This window comes from Bombina bombina, chromosome 8 (genome assembly GCF_027579735.1).
Source record: "Bombina bombina isolate aBomBom1 chromosome 8, aBomBom1.pri, whole genome shotgun sequence".
NCBI lineage: Eukaryota > Metazoa > Chordata > Amphibia > Anura > Bombinatoridae > Bombina > Bombina bombina.
The window spans coordinates 88,106,876-88,130,430 of record NC_069506.1 but is presented as its reverse complement, the minus strand read 5'-3'; the positions used below and the strand labels follow the sequence as shown (position 1 = coordinate 88,130,430).

General features: G+C 39.4%; 1 protein-coding gene across 5 annotated transcripts in view; it reads left to right on the top strand.

The window, feature by feature from the left end:
• The window catches only part of SLC2A5 (solute carrier family 2 member 5), a 924,962-nt gene that overhangs the window by 742,521 nt on the left and 158,886 nt on the right, over positions 1 to 23,555 (top strand). The window lies entirely within an intron of this gene.

The following is a 23,555-nucleotide window of genomic DNA, read 5'->3' as shown; positions in this document are numbered from 1 at the left end:
AGAATTGAGTTCAGGCGGGTTGCTAAAATTTTTGCATAAATCTTAATATCAGAATTGAGCAAAGATATAGGCCTATAATTCTCTACTTTTTGGGGGTCCCTATCCGCCTTTGGCAGGACTATGACATGAGCTTCTAAGTTACACTTGGGCCATGATTGTTTTGTGTCTATTGCTGTAAACATGGATGTTAAGTGCGGGGCCAAGAGCTGTCTATAATTTTTGTAGTATAAGTTTGTAAACCCGTCAGGGCCAGGGCTTTTGCGTGGGGGAAGGGATTTTATTGCTAAGAGTACTTCTGAGGACGTGATGGGAACTTCTAATTTCTGCGATTGTTCTGCTGAGAGGGCCGGGAGGTCAGCCTCCGCTATGTATTGTTCTCGCGCCATAGGATTCGCTGCTAGTGGCGGTTGCAGCAGGTTATATAGTTTGCTATAATACGCTCTGAATTGTTCTACGATTTGGTGGCTACCTAAGGCTTGGTGGCCGGCCGAGTCAGTTATGCTGTGTACATACGAGTTAAGCTTCTGCTCCCTAAGGGATCTCGCCAGGGAAGGCCCTATCTTATTGGAGTTGGCTAGATACATTTTCTTAAGGTATAGCGCATTAGATTGGGCTTCTTTATATATTAGGCTATTTAGTTCGTTTCTGGCCTTTCTGAGCTCGTCTGTTATGGACCCATCCATCGGGGATACCCTGTGGCGTTGTTCTATCTCTCTGATCTTTTGTATCATACAGGTATAGGTTTCCCGGTACCGCTTAGTCAGACCTGCCTTATGTTTGATCATTTCACCCCTAATGACACATTTGTGGGCTTCCCATAGTGTGTGCGGGGAAATATCTGGGGTGCTATTGAGAGCAAAATATTCTTTTATCCTTTCTGCTATATGTTTAGAAAAAACTGGGTTTTTTAACAGGGATTCGTCTAATCTCCATGTATAGGGGGTTAGGGGTTTATCAGACCAATTTAAGGTTGCTGACACTGCAGCGTGATCCGACCAACTAGTGGGCTCAATATCAGCGTCTTTCACTAAACTATAGGTGCTTTGATCTGTGAAGATGTAATCAATGCGCGAATAGCGCTTGTGAGGGTTAGAGAAGAAAGTATAGTTTCGCTGGCTCGGGTGCTTAACCCTCCATATATCTATCAGGGCAAGTTTATGAGTGAATGATCTGATGTCTTGGAGGGTTTTAATGGGGATGCTGCCTCGACCCTGGGAGCAGTCTACTTCCAGCTCCAGTGCCACATTACAGTCACCAGCTATAATTAATGATCCTTTCTGGACCTGCAGTATCTTGTTTGTTATCTTTTTGAAAAATTGAGCCTGTTTCAGGTTTGGGGCATATACACTGACCAAAGTAATTGGTCGGTTATATAGGAGGCCAATGAGGATAAGCCATCTACCACCAGTGTCCGCCTCCAAAGTGGACAGCTGGAACGGCAATGACCTATGGATCAGGATTCCCACTCCCCCCCGTTTATCTGTTTGCGAAGCTAAATATGTAGTAGGGTAATCCCTATTTGTGAACCTGGGGGAGTTGTCCCTCGAAAAGTGTGTTTCCTGCACGAAAACCAAATCCGCTCTGGCCTTTTTAAAGCAAGAGAGCGCGACGGACCGCTTTGTGGGGGAATTCAGTCCCTTTGTGTTTTGAGAGACAAGTTTAATGCGGTGTTGTCCCGCGTGGAGGGTTCTCTGGTTTCCTAATGAAGCCATACTATTCTGCTATGTGAGTGGAGCATTAGACATGATTGTGGTCTGATGGGTGTGGTGGCTGAGTTCCAGTGAAATGTGGTGATTGAATGGATTACCTGACAGTGAACCGTTGTGTGGGGTCTGTGGCTCCGGCTGGGCCAGGGATGAGGGATATGGGGCAGAGAGTCCAAAGGGGAAGGGTTGAAAAGAGTATATCTGCAATGGTAAGATGCACAATTAACAAAAACCATACAAACATAAACATGTTTTAACTGTAAAACTTGAGCACTAACTAGAAGCATCCTATGCCTCTGGTGACTAACTAGAGGTTGAGGGGAATAAGTAACTGCTACACCTTGTGGTAGCAGGTCGGCAATAGAGTCTTAGTTTCTTGGGACTAATGTTCCAGTTACCTTGTCTTAGATGTAGTAACATAGCCTTATGGCGTCATTTACATTTAACTGCATCAGTACCCCTATTGCGTAAAACTAAGCCAAATATTTATTTCTCTTTCTGGCATACTACACCCCCCCAATGGCTATAAAAAACAGAACAACCTAACATTGTTTGAGCGTACATTTTGTATAACAACCAAACTTAAAGTATATAAGTAAAAACTATACTTTACATATTCCAGTAGTGTAAAAGGTAAGGAAAATGGTGAAAGTTCTTTCATGTCCTCCCTTCATAAGTCCAGTGAGGGACACGATAAAAGAGGGAGAAAGCCTCGCCAAACTGCGGGCCTGATGCGGCAAAATGCTACTGCCAGAAAAATTCCACGAGTCAAGTGGTCACCTCCTGGTTATCAGGATTCTTTGCTGATGGTCTGTTTTTCCTCCTGTAGGGGACCTGAGTCCACTCCTGTCTCCGTGAGTTTGATGTGCGCTGTTCCTTTGGGCTCTCCTGAAGGGCTGGAAGGCTGGGTTTCGGAATTTTAAGGAGCGAGCAAAAGTCCTCCAGATCCTCCGCTGTCCTGTAAACCGCAGTGGTATTGTCCTTCAACACTCTTAAGCTAAAGGGGAAACCCCATCTATAGGGGATCCCGAGATCTCTTAGGTGTAGTGTGAGATACCTGGCCTCCCTTCTTTTACCCAGGGTCAGCTGGCTGAGGTCTGCATAAACTTGTAAGGTGCACCCATTATGTGAAATGGGGGATTTTTTCCTGGCAGCTGAAAGGATGTTCTCTTTATCCCTAAAGCTTGCGAATTTAATTATAAAGGCCCTAGGGGGGGCTGAATCTTTTGGGGGGGGGTCTCAGAGCTCTGTGGTAGCGGTCTAGAGGGTATTCCACTGCCTCGTCATTGTCCATCAGGGTATTGAATAGGACTTGTAGATATGGGAGGAGTTCTGAGGTCTTGATGTGCTCAGGGACCCCCCTAATTCTGATGTTCTGACGCCGCCCCCTGTTATCCAGGTCTTCCACCTGGTCCTGCAGTTGACTTATGATAGTGGAGTATTGTGTCACATGGCGGATCTGGTTGTCTAATATTCTGTCTGTGTGTTCCGCATCTTCCTCTATTTGAGCTATTCTGGAGCCAATTTCACTAATCTCCCTCCTGACCTCAGATAGACTGGTTTTTATCATAGAGCTGACTTGTCCTATGAATTTATTAAAGTCCTCTTTTGAGGGGAGGGTCTGTAGGTCTGCTTTAGTTATCATTGTCTCTGGGGTCCCTTCATGTGCAAGGTCTGAGGGTGGAGATGGCACTTTCATGTTATCAGCAGCTTGCTCAGTTGTAGCCAACTCCACCGCTTTGAAAAAGTTGTGTACTGTGGGGGTTACAGAGGAGCTGCTCTTACTTGTCTTATCGGCCCTGGGGGCCCTTTTTGTTGCCATATTGAGAGAAAATTCTGCCCCTGTGTGAGAGCGCTGATGCGTGAGGGAGCAGCTGTAACTATACGCAATTTTGTCCCTGGTGAAAAAGGGTAAGTCTGTATATGAGGCTTCCTCTGCGAGTAATATGCTTTTCCTGTGAGGGTAACTGCTTGATGTAAGTAAAGGCTCTTTAGTGGGGCACAGTCTAAGCAGGGATAGCGGATCTCATAGAAGGTGGTATGTAGGTTGTACTTAGGCCATGTGGTTATTTATGCTGTAGCCAAGTGGGGTGCTTCACAAGCGGGTCTTATATCTCTTTATGCGGGCATAGTTTATGGTCTGTGAGGGGTTAGCCCATAACACCTGCCACGCTGCGATGCATTGTTTCACTGCAGGCCGCCCCTTCTCACTTACCCTGCGAGTCCCGTGCTGTGCGATAACCCACTTCCACCTGGTCATCGGCTGATAGATGCAATCCTCTGTTGCATGATGAGGGGGGAATTGAGCTGTTGTACTCCTCTGGCAGCCCTTAAAGCATGTGCATGGGCTTACTGCGTAGGTACAATTAGGCCCCAAAGAAGCCGCGGGAGGCCGCGCTGGGCTGTGGCTGAGTCCTCTGTTCTCCCGGGTCCTAACGGCAGTTACCGGGAGTGCTAGGAGGTGTCAGGGATCGAGTGCCAGTATTCTTTGCCCCAGACTCACGTTTTCTTAGGGCTTATACTGCGATAGAGCCGACCTTACTTCAGAGCTCTAAACACCTGCGACCATTTTGGGTGCTGGCTAGCTCCGCCCTCAAGTTGTATATTTTTTTAACAGCTGCAGAGCTACCTACCTACAAGTTATATATTAGATAACAACCGCCAAACTATTGAACTATTACTTCAAGTTGAGTTGTATATTTTCTAACAGCTGCAGAGCAGCAGAGCTACCTACCTACAAGTTATATATTACATAACAATTGCAAAACTATTAAACTTTTAAGTTGTATATTTTCTAACAGCGGCAGAGCTACCTACCTACAAGTTATATATTAGATAACAACCGCCAAACTATTAAACTATTACTTCAAGTTGAGTTGTATATTTTCTAACAGCTGCAGAGCAGCAGAGCTACCTACCTACAAGTTATATATTACATAACAACTGCAAAACTATTAAACTTTTAAGTTGTATATTTTCTAACAGCGGCAGAGCTACCTACCTACAAGTTATATATTAGATAACAACCGCCAAACTATTAAACTATTACTTCAAGTTGAGTTGTATATTTTCTAACAGCTGCAGAGCAGCAGAGCTACCTACCTACAAGTTATATATTACATAACAACTGCAAAACTATTAAACTTTTAAGTTGTATATTTTCTAACAGCTGCAGAGCTACCTACCTACAAGTTATATATTAGATAACAACCGCCAAACTATTAAACTATTACTTCAAGTTGAGTTGTATATTTTCTAACAGCTGCAGAGCAGCAGAGCTACCTACCTACAAGTTATATATTACATAACAACCGCAAAACTATTAAACTATTAAGTTGTATATTTTCTAACAGCTGCAGAGCTACCTACCTACAAGTTATATATTAGATAAAAAACGCCAAACTATTAAACTACTACTTCAAGTTGAGTTGTATATTTTCTAACACCTGCAGAGCAGCAGAGCTACCTACCTACAAGTTATATATTACATAACAACCGCAAAACTATTAAACTTTTAAGTTGTATATTTTCTAACAGCTGCAGAGCTAACTACCTACAAGTTATATATTAGATAAGAGCAAAGGACTGTTCTTTGTCTGTAAACTAACAGTTAAGATGGCACTTAGTAAAATTAGTGTGTCTGAGCTAAAGCAATTACATTTTTCAACTTTGCCCATTGAAAGAAAAATTTAAATTAAAATGCTCAGGCCAACACCTATGCTTAACCTTACCCAGGTGACAAAATGTAAAACTAGAGACTACAAAAGAGAATTCAACCCGAGGTATATGATAAATATCCATGGATTTGTGGCTGTGAATTATCTAACAGGCTCTTTTGTTTTTATTGTCTCCTGTTTGCAAAACAAAGTGGGGATTCAAGCTGGGTGAGTTATGGTGTCGCCGATTTATCACATTTAAGTCAAAAAACAAATAAACATAATTGCTCCCAATAACATTTAAACTCCACATTAGAGTTTAATTTGTTACGAAGGGTTGATATTCGGCAACAACTTGACAGTGCATATCGTTTGAATATTAAAAAAACATAATGAGCAAGTAACGAAAAATCGTTATGTTCTTTCCAAAATAATTAATTGTATTTTATTTTGCGGCGCATTTGAGCTTGCACTTCGAGGACATGACGAACTCAATGATTCATTAAATCCAGGCATTTTCAGAGTTCTTATAAACCTCTCAGCAGAGCTTGATGCATCTCTAAAAGAACATATCGCTAGTGCCACTGTTTTTAAAGGAATGTCAAAAGAAATTCAAAACGATTTATTAGACTGTATGCTTACTGTTTGCCAGAACCAAATAAAGAAGAAAATCTCAAATGCAAGTTTTGTAGCAGTGATAGCAGATGAAACTACTGATGTTTCATCTGCCTTCCAATTGGTTGTTGTTTTTAGATACATTATAGGTAACGGACAACCGGTTGAGAGATTCTGGGAATTCACTAATCCAACTGGACATGATGCAGAATCTATAGCTACGTGTATTCAAGCTACTTTGGAAAAAGTTCTAGACAACCCAGAGAAACTGATATCCCAGAGTTACGATGGTGCAAGCGTGATGAGTGGTCAGTATGCAGGTGTTCAGGCTATAATTAAACGTACCTACAAAAATGCACATTTTGTGCATTGCTACGCACATCAGCTCAATTTAATTGTCAGCCAAGCAAGCAGTCAAAATCAACAAGTTTGAGTATTTTTTTCAAACCTAAGTGACATTACTAACTTTTTTAGTAACTCGCCACAAAGGATAGCTATTCTAGATGAAACTGTTAGAAGAAGGATACCTCATGGTTCAGCCACCAGGTAGAATTTCAAGAGTCGAACCGTCAATACAGTTTTTGAAAACAGGGAACAGTTAATTGAATGCATGGAAAAAATAGAGTCAACATCGAAAAAAGAAATAGCTATAAATCAAGAAGGGGCTATTCGGCGTATGTTACAAGACTCGGTATTCGTGTTTTGGCTTACAGTTTTTCACAATATTATGCCACATGTAGATGTGTTATACAACCAACTTCAGAAAACACTAACAGATGCGGCACTTATTCGAAAACATGTTAACACTTTCCAGCAGACAATGGAAAACGAAAGGAATAGAATGGACACAGTGACCATGATGATATCAGAAATAGAGGAAACATCTAGGAAAAGGAAGAGAGAAAATATTCACATTACTCAGACTGTGGCAGCTAAAGAGATATGCGATGTTATCACGAATCAAGTAAAAGATAGATTTTCTTTTATAACTCACTACTCGGCTGTTTCTCTCCTCCAAGCGGAAAAATTTGCGGATTATGAGAAACTTTTTCCAAATCAGCTTCTTGGCCAAACATCAGCTGTTTATCACACATTACAGAAAGATCGCCTGAAAACTGAACTAGGAGTAATTTACAGAAGACCAGATTTCAGAAATATGAATGGTGCCATTAGTCTTCTACAGTTTGTAATAGAAAATAACTTGGACAGTACTTTCTCTGAGACCTACAAACTGTTGCAAATTATTTCAACTATTCCTGTGACAACTGCTGAGGCTGAGAGATGTTTCTCAACTTTAAAACGAGTTAAGACATTTCTAAGGAGCACCATGATTGAGGAAAGACTGACCGCTCTAGCCATGCTAACAATTGAAAAACAATTGATAAATGACATTCCTAAATTCAACGAAAATGTTATTGATTTATTTGCCTCAAAAAAAGACAGGCGGATTTACTTGATTTACAAAACTTGTACTTGAGTTATCAACATTGTTTTAATGTTTACCTTTGAAGTAAATTATTAAGCACTAGTGTAATAGAAATAATCTTCTTTTGTACTAGAAAGTAAAATGTTGGTGTATTTATCTTCATGTTGCTACGGCCTTTGGCTACATTGCCTAATATCAAACACTGGGGGCTGGGGCAACAGTAATTGAAATGTGGTTTTATTTCTCTATAAAGTGGAAGGTTCTTTAAATCCAGAAATATATATATTATAATAAATGTACATTCAATATACTTATTATTTTGCAGCTTTAATTAATCATTTGGTTATATATATATGTTATTATATAATTTAACTGAGCATGTATATTTTAAGACTAGACATGGGCAGTAGTGTAGGCTCCTCCATTTGTGCACTGTCGCACGTGAACATGGGTATACTGAAGAGTATGGATTCTTGTATATTAATTTAAATATTAGACCTGGTCATAATATTATAAATATATATATATATATATATATATATATATATATATATATATAAATGTTAAAAAACACAATGATCAAGTAACCACAAATCATTATGTTCTTTCCAAAATTATGAATTGTATTCTATTTTCTGGCGCATTTGAGCTTTCCCTTCAAGGACATGATGAATGCGATGATTCACTAAATATTGGGAGACTTCAAGGAATTGTAATTTAATACTTAGGCCTAGATTTGGAGTTCGGCGGTAGCCGTCAAAACCAGCGTTAGAGGCTCCTAACGCTGGTTTTAGGCTACCGCCGGTATTTGGAGTCAGTGATTAAAGGGTCTAACGCTCACTTTTCAGCCGCGACTTTTCCATACCGCAGATCCCCTTACGTCAATTGCGTATCCTATCTTTTCAATGGGATCTTTCTAACGCCGGTATTTAGAGTCGTTTCTGAAGTGAGCGTTAGAGCTCTAACGACAAAATTCCAGCCGCCTGAAAATAGCAGGAGTTAAGAGCTTTCTGGCTAACGCCGGTTCATAAAGCTCTTAACTACTGTACCCTAAAGTACACTAACACCCATAAACTACCTATGTACCCCTAAACCGAGCTCCCCCCACATCGCCGCCACTCGATTAAAATTTTTAACCCCTAATCTGCCGACCGCCACCTACGTTATACTTATGTACCCCTAATCTGCTGCCCCTAACCCCGCCGACCCCTGTATTACATTTATTAACCCCTAACCTGCCCCCCACAATGTCGCCGCCAGCTACTTAAAATAATTAACCCCTAATCTTCCGACCGCAAAGCGCCGCCACCTACGTTATCCCTATGTACCCCTAATCTGCTACCCCTAACACCGCCGACCCCTATATTATATTTATTAACCCCTAATCTGCCCCCCTCAACGTCGCCGACACCTGCCTACACTTATTAACCCCTAATCTGCCGAGCGGACCTGAGCGCTACTATAATAAAGTTATTAACCCCTAACCCGCCTCACTAACCCTATCATAAATAGTATTAACCCCTAATCTGCCCTCCCTAACATCGCCAACACCTAACTTCAATTATTAACCCCTAATCTGACGACCGGAGCTCACCGCTATTCTAATAAATTGATTAACCCCTAAAGCTAAGTCTAACCCTAACACTAACACCCCCCCTAAATTAAATATAATTTTAATCTAACGAAATAAATTAACTCTTATTAAATAACTGATTCCTATTTAAAGCTAAATACTTACCTGTAAAATAAATCCTAATATAGCTACAATATAAATTATAATTATATTATAGCTATTTTAGGATTAATATTTATTTTACAGGCAACTTGGTATTTATTTTAACTAGGTACAATAGCTATTAAATAGTTAAGAACTATTTAATAGCTACCTAGTTAAAATAATAACAAATTTACCTGTAAAATAAATCCTAACCTAAGATATAATTAAACCTAACACTACCCTATCAATAAATTAATTAAATAAACTACCTACAATTACCTACAATTAACCTAACACTACACTATCAATAAATTAATTAAACACAATTGCTACAAATAAATACAATTAAATAAACTAGCTAAAGTACAAAAAATAAAAAAGAACTAAGTTACAAAAAATAATAAAATATTTACAAACATAAGAAAAATATTACAACAATTTTAAACTAATTACACCTACTCTAAGCCCCCTAATAAAATAACAAAGCCCCCCAAAATAAAAAATTCCCTACCCTATTCTAAATTAAAAAAGTTACAAGCTCTTTTACCTTACCAGCCCTGAACAGGGCCCTTTGCGGGGCATGCCCCAAGGATTTCAGCTCTTTTGCCTGTAAAAAAAAACATACCATACCCCCCCCCAACATTACAACCCACCACCCACATACCCCTAATCTAACCCAAACCCCCCTTAAATAAACCTAACACTAAGCCCCTGAAGATCTTCCTACCTTGTCTTCACCATACCAGGTTCACCGATCCGTCCTGGCTCCAACATCTTCATCCAACCCAAGCGGGGGTTGGCGATCCATCATCCGGTGCTGAAGAGGTCCAGAAGAGGCTCCAAAGTCTTCCTCCTATCCGGCAAGAAGAGGACATCCGGACCGGCAAACATCTTCTCCAAGCGGCATCTTCAATCTTCTTCCATCCGGTGCGGAGCGGGTCCATCTTGAAGCAGGCGACGCGGATCCATCCTCTTCTTCCGTTGTCTCCCGACGAATGACGGTTCCTTTAAGGGACGTCATCCAAGATGGCGTCCCTCGAATTCCGATTGGCTGATAGGATTCTATCAGCCAATCGGAATTAAGGTAGGAATTTTCTGATTGGCTGATGGAATCAGCCAATCAGAATCAAGTTCAATCCGATTGGCTGATCCAATCAGCCAATCAGATTGAGCTCGCATTCTATTGGCTGTTCCGATCAGCCAATAGAATGCGAGCTCAATCTGATTGGCTGATTGGAATTATATCTTAGGTTAGGATTTATTTTACAGGTAAATTTGTTATTATTTTAACTAGGTAGCTATTAAATAGTTCTTAACTATTTAATAGCTATTGTACCTAGTTAAAATAAATACCAAGTTGCCTGTAAAATAAATATTAATCCTAAAATAGCTATAATATAATTATAATTTATATTGTAGCTATATTAGGATTTATTTTACAGGTAAGTATTTAGCTTTAAATAGGAATAAGTTATTTAATAAGAGTTAATTTATTTCGTTAGATTAAAATTATATTTAATTTAGGGGGGGGTGTTAGTGTTAGGGTTAGACTTAGCTTTAGGGGTTAATACATTTATTATAGTAGCGGTGAGGTCCGCTCGGCAGATTAGGGGTTAATAATTGAAGGTAGGTGTCGGCGATGTTAGGGAGGGCAGATTAGGGGTTAATACTATTTATGATAGGGTTAGTGAGGCGGGTTAGGGGTTAATAACTTTATTATAGTAGCGCTCAGGTCCGCTCGGCAGATTAGGAGTTAATAAGTGTAGGCAGGTGTCGGCGACGTTGAGGGGGGCAGATTAGGGGTTAATAAATATAATATAGGGGTCGGCGATGTTAGGGCAGCAGATTAGGGGTACATAGGGATAACGTAGGTTGCGGCGGTTTACGGAGCGGCAGATTAGGGGTTAAAAAAAATATGCAGGTGTCAGCGATAGCGGGGGCGGCAGATTAGGGGTTAATAAGTGTAAGGTTAGGGGTGTTTAGACTCGGGGTACATGTTAGAGTGTTAGGTGCAGACGTAGGAAGTGTTTCCCCATAGGAAACAATGGGGCTGCGTTAGGAGCTGAACGCTGCTTTTTTGCAGGTGTTAGGTTTTTTTTCAGCTCAAACAGCCCCATTGTTTCCTATGGGAGAATCGTGCACAAGCACGTTTTTGAGGCCGGCCGCGTCCGTAAGCAACTCTGGTATCGAGAGTTGCATTTGCGGTAAAAATGCTCTACGCTCCTTTTTTGGAGCCTAACGCAGCATTTGTTTAAACTCTCGATACCAGAGTTAAATTTATGGTGCGGCCAGAAAAAAGCCCGCGGAGCGTTAACAGCCCTTTTACCGCCGAACTCCAAATCTAGGCCTTAGTTAGTATGATACTAATAATCAGCTATACTATTAACTATTTGAATTCAATTGATTAATCATTTCATATTCTGATATTACATTGCATTTGATTAAAATTCAGTAGTGATTAATTTATTGTAACGATATTTATATTTCCTTATTTTCCCACTTTAATTTAAATATATTCCATATTTGAAGTCATTCCTTAATAAAGTATAGGAGTATATAAAACTATATGAAAATTAGTTACAAGTCATTTCATATGAAATTTTGTCTTCTATGCTTGCATCGATTCTGAGCTAGAAAACCTTTCCAGGCGTATATGTGGATTCAGACCTTCAAAAGTATTGTTAGTCCCATCATTTGTATATCATACAAGTGATAATTACTTATTTTCCTGAAGATTCTAATCTTAGCATATGTAAACTAAAGTACAGAATTCTTTCTCTGTCACCCCAGAGAGGTAACATGATTATCTTGTTTGTAGAGATCTAATCTCATTAAGTGATGAAGTAAAGAATCTTTTGAAGATTAAACTTTAACAAATGTTCCCTTTGTATATTTTTTAGATATCCTGCCTGGGAGCTGTATTGGAGCATAGTATTTATATATAATTGATGTTACATTTCATAAAAAATATTTTTCATATCTGAGTACATGACTTTAATACAGTTTGAGTGCATGAAATCATATACAGTTGTATGCAAAAGTTTAGGCACTCCTGACAATTTCCATGATTTTCAGTTATAAATAAATGGCTGTTTGGATCAGTAATTTCATTTTGATCTATCAAATAAATGAAGGACACAGTAAAAATTCAGTAGTGCAATGAGGTTTATTGGATTAACAGAAAATGTGCAATATGCATCAAAACAAAATTTGACAGGTGCATACATTTGGGCACCCTTGTTATTTTGTTGATTTGAATACCTGTAACTACCTAGCACTGATTAATTGGAAGACAAAATTGGTTTGGTGAGCCCGTTAAGCCTTAAACTTCATAGACAGGTGTATCCAATCATGAAAAAAGGTTTTAAGGTGGCCAATTGCAAGTTGTTCTCTATGACTCTCCTCTGAAGAGTGGCAACATGGGGGGGCTCAAAACAACTCTCAAATAACCTAAAAACAAAGATTGTTCAAAATCATGGTTTAGAGGAAGGCTACAAAAAGCTATTGCAATTGCATAGATTTAAGATGTCTGTGTCCACTGTGAGGAACATAGTGAGCAATGCATGGTGAGGATATGGAAGACCACAGGCACAGATCTTGTTAAGGCCAGAAGTGGCAGGCCAAGTAAAATATCGGAGAGGGCCAGAGGCAAAGGCAAAGGATGGTGAGAACGGTCAAAAACAGCCCACAGACCACCTCCAAAGACCTGTACTGGGAATATTGTTGAGGGTCTCATGGATTCCACTCAATATCAGCAGATACTTGAGAATAATGTTGAGGAATCAGTCACAAACTTCAGTTGAAGTTACCCCAGGGCTGGATATTTCAAGAAGACGATGACCAAAAACACTGCTGGTTCAAATGGGTGGGGCCATTTGAGGGGCGTTACTTTTGCAAAGGGGTGTGGCTTTTAAAATGGGTGTGGCTTGTTAAAAGGGGCATGGTTTTTTAAAAGGGGCGTGCGTTTTTTCAAAGGGGTGTGGCTTTCTAATAAGGGCAGGGTCTTGTGCACCCCCATCACCAGCCGCCACTGGCAGCAAGCTATAAGCACTTCCAATGAAATGAAGAATGTCAGAGGAAGAAGTGCAGCCCTCCTCCTCCATACAGCAGACACACACTAGAAACAGCCGAGTAGGTGAGGGCTAGAGATCTTCCTCACATGCCGTAAGTTTCACAGTTTGTGTGACAGCTGAAAGTTAAAGGTGAAGCATAAATCCACACATTCGGAGCTAGAAAAAAGTGCACAATGCTCATAAAACGTATTATAGCAACAGTAGAAACTTTATTTCCCTCTTTTTCCAATACAGGATTCTTTGAAACAAAAAGCAAACCTAAAACAAAACATGCAGGTCACTATTTAACCCCTTGGCTACCAGAGAGGATTGCAGTGTATTCCTTTACAATGCACTGTAGCCCTTTTGGCAGACATGGGGTTAAATTATGCTCACAAGCTGGTCTAGGCATCTGAGGAGGCTATGCAGGAGACTGAAGCTTCTCTGTGTCTCATATACAGTTTGAGCAATAATATCTGTAGTTTGTGTAATGATATTGCTTTTACATAAGGCTCTATTTAATCAGTATTGCTTAGCTGTGTGTGTGTATATATATATATATATATATTTTGTGTGTGTATGTATATGTATGTATTTATATATCTGGGGCCCGATCCGATATGCAGCGTCGCCTGCAAAAGCTGGCGATGCCGAATTTTGCGCGGGTTTGGTATCACATATACGGCGTAACCTAGTTTTTTGGGCCATAGACAGGTATACCAAACCCGCGCAGTTTGGTATCCAATATACAGCGTAAGGACTTAGGTGGCAAAGATGGAGAAATCTTACTCCATTTTCACCTCGCCACAAATTGCAGGTGTAGTAAGCCTTACGCTGTGCATTGGAGCCCCGTAACTCCCTAAACTACCTGCAAAATAAAACCTAACACCTAACGCATGTGCAATGTCTATCTACCTGTCAACCGCAATCCCCCGCCGCAATCCCTAATAAAGTATTTAACCCCTAAACCGCCGCTCCCGGACCCCGCTGCCACCTACATTAAAAGTATAACCCCCTAATGTGATCCCCCTACACCGTCACCAGCTACATTACATACCCCTAATGTGAGCTCCTACCCCGCTGCCAGCTATATTAAATTACCCCCTAATGTGAGCCCCTTACACCGCCGCCACCTACATTAAACTACCCCCTAATGTGAGCCCCTTACACCACCGCCAGCTACATTAAACTACCCCCTAATGTGAGCCCCTTACAACGCTGCCAGCTACATTAAACTACCCCCTTATGTGAGCCCCTTACACGCCGCCAGCTACATTAAACTACCCCCTAATGTGAACTCCTACCCCGCCACCAGCTACATTAAACTACCCCTTAATGTGAGCTCCTACCCCGCCGCCAGCTACATTAAACTACCCCCTAATGTGAGCTCCTACCCCGCCGCCAGCTATATTAAAATTATTAACCCCTAAGGTATTAACCCCTAAGGTAGAAAAATCTGATTGGCTGATTGAATCAGCCAATCAGATTCAAGTTCAATCCTATTGGCTGATTGGTTCAGCCAATCGGATTGAACTTGAATCTGATTGGCTGATTCAATCAGCCAATCAGATTTTTCCTACATTAATTCCGATTGGCTGATAGAATCCTATCAGCTAATTGGAATTCGACGGACGCCATCTTGGATGAAGTCATTTAATGGAACCTCATTCGTCGGGAAGTCGTCGTGCCGGATGGATGTTCCGCGTCGGAGGAGCGAAGAAAGAAGATTGAAGATGCCGCTTGATTGAAGACATAGCCCGGATGGAAGACTTCTTCTTTGCTGCTTGCATGAAGACATCGCCCGGATGGAAGACTTCTTCTCTGCCGCTTGATTGAAGACATCGCCCGGATCGGATGAAGAGTTCGACCCGGCTGGGTGAAGACAAGGTAGGGAGATCTTCAGGGGGGTAGTGTTAGGTTTATTTAAGGGGGGTTTGGGTTAGAGTAGGGGTATGTGGGTGGTGGGTTGTAATGTTGGGGGGTGGTATTGTGGGGGTTTTTTTACAGGCAAAAGAGCTGATTTCTTTGGGGCATGCTCCGCAAAAAGCCATTTTAAGGGCTGGTAAGGTAATAGAGCTGTTAACTTTTTTAATTTAGATTAGGGTAGGGAATTTTTTTATTTTGGGGGGCTTTGTTATTTTATTAGGGGGCTTAAAATAGGTGTAATTAGCTTAAAATTATTGTAATCTTTTTTTGTTTTTTGTAATTTAGTGTTTGTTTTTCTTTGTAATTTAGTTTAGTTTATTTAATTGTATTTTAGTTTAGATATTTGTAGTTTATTGATTTATTTTACAGGTAAATTGGTAATTATTTTAACTAGGTAGCTATTAAATAGTTATTAACTATTTAATAGCTATTGTACCTAGTTAAAATAAATACCAAGTTACCTGTAAAATAAATATAAACCCTAAAATAGCTACAATGTAATTATTAATTACATTGTAGCTATCTTAGGGTTTATTTTATAGGTAAGTACTTAGATTTAAATAGGAATATTTTAATTAATAATATTAATATTAATTAGATTTATTTTAATAAGAATTTAGTTAGGGATGTTAGAGTTAGATATGGTTATTATACTTAATATATATATATAATATAATAACGATATTAACCCTAATATAATTAGGGTTAATATAGTTAATATATATAATATAATAACTATATTAACTATATTAACCCTAATATAATTAGGGTTAATATAGTTAATATAGCTGGCGGCGGTGTAGGGGGATTAGATTAGGGGTTAATCTATTTAATATAGTTGGCGGCGGTGTAGGGGGATTAGATTAGGAGTTAATCTATTTAATATAGGTGGCGGCGGTGTAGGGGGATTAGATTAGGGGGCAATACATTTATTATAGGAGGCAGCGGTGTAGGGGGATTTAGATTAGATGCAAAAGAGCTGATTACTTTGTGACAATGCCCCGCAAAAAGCCCTTTTAAGGGCTGGTAAAAGAGCTGATTTCTTTGGGGCATGCTTCGCAAAAAGCCCTTTTAAGGGCTGGTAATAGAGGTGATTACTTTAGGGGGATTAGATTAGGGGTTAATGTATTTAATATAGCTGGCGGCGGTGTAGGGGGATTAGATTAGGGGTTAATTAATTTAATATAGCTGGCGGCGGTGTAGGGGGATTAAATTAGGGGTTAATTAATTTATTATAGCTGGCGGTGGGGTAGGGGGATTAGATTAGTGGTTAATAATTTTAATATAGCTGGCGGCAGGGTAGGAGCTCACATTAGGGGGTAGTTTAATGTAGCTGGTGGTGGGGTTAGAGCTCACATTAGGGGGTAGTTTAATGTAGCTGGCGGCGGTGTACGGAGCTCACATTAGGGGGTAGTTTAATGTAGGTGGCGGCGGGGTAGGAGCTTACATTAGGGGATAGTTTAATATAGCTGGCGGCAGGGTAGGAGCTTACATTAGGGGGTAGTTTAATATAGCTGGCGGCGGGGTAGGAGCTCACATTAGGGGGTAGTTAATGTAGGTGGCGGCGGGGTCCAGGAGCGGTGGTTTAGGGGTTAATACATTTTTTATTATTAGGAGAGTGAGGGGGGATAGCGGATAGAGGGGTATACGTGTCGGGCTATGTTTGGGAGGCGTGTTAGACAGTACAGGAGATTTAATAACTTGGTCAGGTTTTGTAGGCACCTGCAGTTTCTAAAGTGCCGTAAGTCACTGGCGACTCCAGAAATTTGTACTTACGCAGATTTCTGGACATCGCTGGTTTATCCGACTTACGGCACTTTAGCATCTGATGGCAGGGTATATTGGATAGTTCGAGTTGCGAGCTGAAACCACGGGCGGCAGGGGTTCCCTCGCTTGCGCCGCAAACTACGATCTATATCGGATCGCGCCCCTGAACTTAAAGAAACAGAAAGAAACACTGGGGGACAATATCTTGACCCCACAAAAGCCAGGGATTTCAGCACTCAAGTTACTTGTACAAAATAACTAAGTCAAACTCATATTTGAATAAATCAAAAAATATCTTATGAATTTATTATTGTCTTTTTCACTCTGATGCAAATACACAACAGCTAGGTCCCCTAAATGAAACCAGTTATGTATCAACTATAAAATAATTTATTATGTGCAATTAATCATATATATCTTACATGCAATGTGTAAGGCAAATAGACAAAAAGCTGGCCAGCTTACATAAGGTTAACTCGATATAAACAATCATCAAGATTATTGCTAAATTGCAACACCCCTGCCAGAGGGTAGCCCTGCACTCCCACAGGAATCTGCTACCATGGGTAATAAATGGGGATCCATGCAATTAGCTTACTACAGTTGAATGGCAACACCTCTCTGAGGATAACCCAATAAATATCGGAAATCTGTTATCATGAGATATTCACCTGAGAATCTATGCCAAACAAATTAATACCACTATAATAGCAATATTGTATTAACGGTACATACAACTCGTTTTTTTATGCACTATATAAAGTGAACAACTCCCCAATCAGAGGGTAGCACCAATATCTCATTAAAGGTTATAAGCTACCTTGGAGACTTATGGGGTCTATGTTCAAATTTATAGTGAATGTGTAATTACAGCCACATAAAGTGATACATTTTAACTTTGCAGAAATCACAACATGAATCGTTACAAATAAGCTGCTTATGTAACTTAATAATAGCATGTCAGTTCCAATCCTGCCAGTGGCATCACTAGGGGGGGCGGGGGGGGGCGGCCGCACCTGGGTGACACCCACCAGGGGGTGACACCAAAAAAAAATTTTTTTTTTTTTTTAAATTTTATTGAAATTCAAAGAAATACAATGTTGAGATGCATGGATTTTTTTTTATTAGAGGGGCTGGCATTTGTGAACATTGGTGGGACTGGGGAAGATGTAGACACAATTTTTTTGCCCCTTGAGCCAGTGCTGCAATTTCAACAAATAGTTTTCCCGGCTGCTTTTGCTTGTTTGTACTTTGCTTCTCCCCTGCCCAATTTCGCTATGAATGTTGTGGGCATGCCATGGGGCTTGCAAAGTTGCGCTGCTAGCCTAAACCTGCCTGCCTATCTGTGCTCACTGCTCAGTGACATGTGGAGCAGTGGAGTCACTCACTGCTGTGCTGTCTCTCTAAACGGGAACTGGCAAATCATGAGGGGATGCCTGGCACCTGACCGCATGACTGTTTGACACTGTCTTTAAAGTGAAGGAGCCACGTATGATGCCCACCAGACAATTACGGTTATGGTACACTAAGTGCACACTGAACAGGTAGGAGGGCGGGCGGGGGTCTGGGGGTGGGCAGAGTGCAGAGGTGATTGGCCATAAGAAGCGGTAGGCACGCGGCCCGGGGCTGTGCACTGACAGACTTGGAACAGAGTCAGAGAGCAGAATTTTCATAGTTTGCACCTAAAACTTTTCTTTAGTGATTTATTTTTAGAGTGCTCTGTTTATCTTTCATTTGATGCTCTGCTGAGCCAGGGAGCAGCTCTAGGCATGAGCTTTATAATTAATGCAGTGCAGTTTACATATTTTGTATGTGTGTGTCTGAGTTTTTGTGTGTGTGTGTGTCTCAGTGTTTTTGTGTGTGTGTCTGAGTGTGTTTCCGAGTGTTTGTGTGTGCATCTGAGTATGTTTTAAGTGTGTCTGAGTGTTTGTATGTGTGTTTGCCTGTGTTTTTGTGTGTGTCTGCTTTCTGGGAGGGGGGGGTGACACCATAACTTACCGCACCGGGTGACACCAACCCTAGTGACGCCACTGAATCCTGCACTGTATAACTTATAGTGCATGGTATTATTGGTCACTTGTTTCCGTAGAGAATGCTTTGTATTTGTAAAGGTGTGAACTCGTAAGTCCATTAATACATTACTAAAGCTTGTTTAAGAAATCCTACACATCCAGGGTCCTTAAAGTTGGTAAATCCGGAAGCAAGGCATGTTGTACATCCGTGACTGTAAGTAACTTTAAACGACATTCATCGAGTGAACCAAGAAGCCGGGTCTCAGCCGAAAAAAATGACGTCACACGCCAACGGCCGTTTCACCACCCACGTGACCAAGCGTCATATGGCCTTCCTCGGGGCGTCTACCTTAGCACTCTGTGTGCAGTCCTTATAAGCACAGCCCATATTTCGGATAGGTGAAGTTTTATTAGTGTGGTTATAGCAACAATAGTTAAATAACTTGCTATATCTGGATACATTACATATCACTATTAATGTTTAAAAAACACGCTTTGTTTACTTGCACATAATCGCTACTTTGAGTATATCGATCAAATGACCAAAGAGCACAAAAAATAAGCAGTGGGAATAAATACATAGATTAAATTAAAACATATGGCAAATATACATCCATATAATATCAAGAGAATAATGCTTAAAGTTAACGTCTTATTTATTGATGAACAAAATAGTAAACATGGCTTCATTTATTATAGTAAAGGGGCAAGATCTAATTTTTTATTTAGCCCTTTTGGTGACAGGGTTTTCAACCTATAAATCCATGCTACCTCCTTTCTAAGTAATAGATTATCAATATCACCTTCTCTGCCATATAGAGAGCATTTTTCAATCCCTATTACTTTAAGGCAATCTGTGGAACAATTATGGCACAGTTTAAAATGTAAGGCTATGTTGCTATCTATAGTTCCCTCTTTTGCGTTGACAATATCATTGCGATGTTCAGTGATTCTGTCTTTAAGAATTCTCTTTGTTTTTCCTGTGTTAAACAATGGGCAAGGACAGTATAAAAGATATATAACATTATCAGATTTACAATTGATAAATTGTCTGATTTCATATGTTTTGTAACCAGTGCTGAGTTGTTTAGTTTTTAAAATAAATTTACAGAAAACACAGTTGCCACATTGGAAGCAACCTTGTAACTTTTGCCGTTTTTCAAGCCAAGTTTCTGTCTTTGGATTGCGTGTGACGTCATTTTTTTCGGCTGAGACCCGGCTTCTTGGTTCACTCGACGAATGTCGTTTAAATTTGCTTACAGCCACGGATGTACAACATGCCTTGCTTCTGGATTTACCAACTATAAGGACCCTGGATGTGGAGGATTCCTTAAACAAGCAGATTCCTGTGGGAGTGCAGGGCTACCCTCTGGCAGGGGTGTTGCAATTTAGCAATAATCTTGATGATTGTTTATATCGAGTTAACCTTATGTAAGCTGGCCAGCTTTTTGTCTATTTGCCTTACACATTGCATGTAAGATATATATGATTAATTGCACATAATAAATGATTTTATAGTTGATACGTAACTGGTTTCATTTAGGGGACCCAGCTGTTGTGTATTTGCACCGGAGTGAAAAAGACAATAATAAATGTAAAGATATTTTTTGATTTATTCAAATATGAGTTTTTGACTTAGTTATTTTGTACAAATAACTTGAGTACTGAAATCCCTGGCTTTTGTGGGGTCAAGATATTTTCCCCCAGTGTTTCTTTCTGTTTCTTTAAGTTCAGATAAATGTTTTACAGGGTCTGCACCTAATTAAAATTATTTAAAATAACGTTGTTCCCTCTCCCCATAAAACCAGTGTACTTCTTTGATTTATAGATCTTGATTGGTGGATACCAGATTGTAGATCTGCTTCATTTTTGGGTTGAGATGGATATATAACATATTATATTAATACTGCTATTGAATTATATTGTTTGGTCTTTTCATCTTTGGTGTTTTTTGTTCAACAGAAGTGTCCCCTTTTGAAACCACGTGTTTATTTTTGAATAATTGTGAGTATTAATCATGGCCTTTGTAGTGCTGGATGAGCAGTGGGAAGCAGAATTAGGAGAGACTCTACATGTTAGTTTAAACAAAGATGGAGAAGAGAACACCAATATATTTAGTGTTTTCAAAAAATATAGAAATTTATTGTCTTAACAAGTGAAATTAGGTGCTGAAAAATATAGCCTTGAAAACTATATTCAGCAAAAAATTATACCAAGGGGACTCCGTCTACACCTTGACCCAGGAGCAAACCTTAGGGAGGAGGATGATGGCAACGAGTTTATGGAAGAATGGCATTCAAGTTTAACTGAATGTTCATTAGGTCTGATGCAAAAAATGGTTAATAAGAATAAAATCAAACTTGAAAAAATTAAAATGTTAGATGAAACTTTAAAAATTGTTAATGAATCTGAAACTGATCAGAAGTTTAGCAAATTGAATGATGAGACAAAAGAAACAATTTCAAAATTGCAACAAGAAATAAAAGTAAGAAAAAGACGTAAGCTAGCTAGGGACCAGGAAGATTACAAAAAGAACCAAGTGTATTCATATTTCCCGAGTTGTAATTCTTATGACTCAGGAACTGATGGATCAGATGCCGAGACTGATTATAGAAAAAATGAATAAAAAAATGGGGTAAGGAACACTGTAAAAAGACAAGGAGAAGGGTAGTTAGAAAGAGAAAAAGAAATAGATCCTCAATCGGATCAAGCTATGAGCTTGAACAGGGGCATACAACGCCCCATGAGGAACAGGTTTATGGGGAGAGCCAGGGGGGACGGGGACCATCAGAACCCAGGATGCGAACAAGGAGGGACTACCGGGGGGATACTAGGTATCCCTCACCCGGAAGATGAACTACAGATAGTGAACTTGTCAAAATTTCCGCTAAATCAAGCGCATATTAGCCTACTTAAAAAAGGCCTTTCATTTTGCCCTGCAAGAAGTTTGGACAAGTTCACTGTAGTAAAAGACCTCCATCTTTTCGCTAGAAAAGTAGTCCTTTCCCAAGTCATGGCTAAGAATAAGACAAAGAATCTAAATCAATTAGAAACAGTAAAAATTACTGCAGAAGATGAGGATACTTTAAACGCCCTTGAAAGCCTGATTAGTGAAGGTGAGATTGAGGACCTTCCTAGTACTATTCCAACAGGTTCCGATAATACTAGCAGTAATACTACAGACACCCTTCTTCCAATTTCAAAATTTAGACCAAAATATAGCTATATGCCGCATTTATCGCTTGTGCCATCAGTTAACCTCTTTGTAAAAGAGGTAGAAAAAGAAATTGAGAAATTACCAATTGATAGAATAACTAATGACAATCTATCTAGACAAGAAAGAATAGCCTTACAGGAGCTTATGAATACTCCTGGTATCATCATTAAACAAGCGGATAAGGGTGGGAATCTAGTCATAATGAATGAATCTAATTATGTATTGGAAGTTAAGAAACAGCTTAATAACAAAGCACAGTACCAACTGCTTCATGAAAATCCAATTGCAAGAATACAGGGTGAATTACTCCATATTTTGAATAGAGCCAGAAAGAATGGCATAAGTAAAAAAGAATTTGATTACTTATATGTTAAATTTACTAAAGTTCCAGTTTTCTACTGCATCCCTAAATTGCATAAAAATTTAAAACATATGCTGAAGAGATGTCTAATAGATTTAAAGTAAGAGGCTATTCAAAACGAAATGTAAAATATGCTATGAATCGTGCTCTTAAGACCAATAGGGATTCTCTATTGTTTGACAAAAAAGAGAAAAAAAATGGATAACAGGGTTAGATTCGTTACTGAATATAATGGACATTAGAACCAGGTTTGAAGTATACTAAAAAACAAATGGCAATTTTTACTTGCAGATGATAATGTAAAAAATGTTGTGGGTGATTTCCCATCGCTAGTTGCACGTAGGGCTCCCAATTTAAAAGATAAATTGGTTAAGAGCAACTTTACACGCAATCCAAAGACAGAAAATTGGCTTGAAAAACGGCAAAAGTTACAAGGTTGCTTCCAATGTGGCAACTGTGTTTTCTGTAAATTTATTGTAAAAACTAAACAATTCAGCACTGGTTACAAAACATATGAAATCAGACAATTTATCAATTGTAAATCTGATAATGTTATATATCTTTTATACTGTCCTTGCCCATTGTTTAACACACGAAAAACAAAGAGAATTCTTAAAGACAGAATCACTGAACATCGCAATGATATTGTCAATGCAAAAGAGGGAACTATAAATAGCAACATAGCCTTACATTTTAAACTGTCTCATAATTGTTCTACAGATTGCCTTAAAGTAATAGGGATTGAAAAATGCTCTCTATATGGAAGAGGAGGCGATATTGATAATCTATTACTTAGAAAGAATTTGTCATAGGGGCTTCCTCAGTGTGTCTACCTTAGCACTCCGTGTGCAGTCCTTATAGCCCTTTCCATTCAAATACCTTTTCATATAACATATACCTTTTAACACTTAATTTTTTTTTAATTAATTTTATGCAAATAATTTGTATATGTTTTTGTTGTGTTTGGTGCATATTTTTATAACTCTTACTCTTTACACACGCAAGTTTAGTTTGCACTCGAGCAAACGCATTTACTTTCAACTTGTAATACGTGCGCAAGTTAGCGTGGTTGCAATATTGTTTAGCATGTAGCTTGTTAT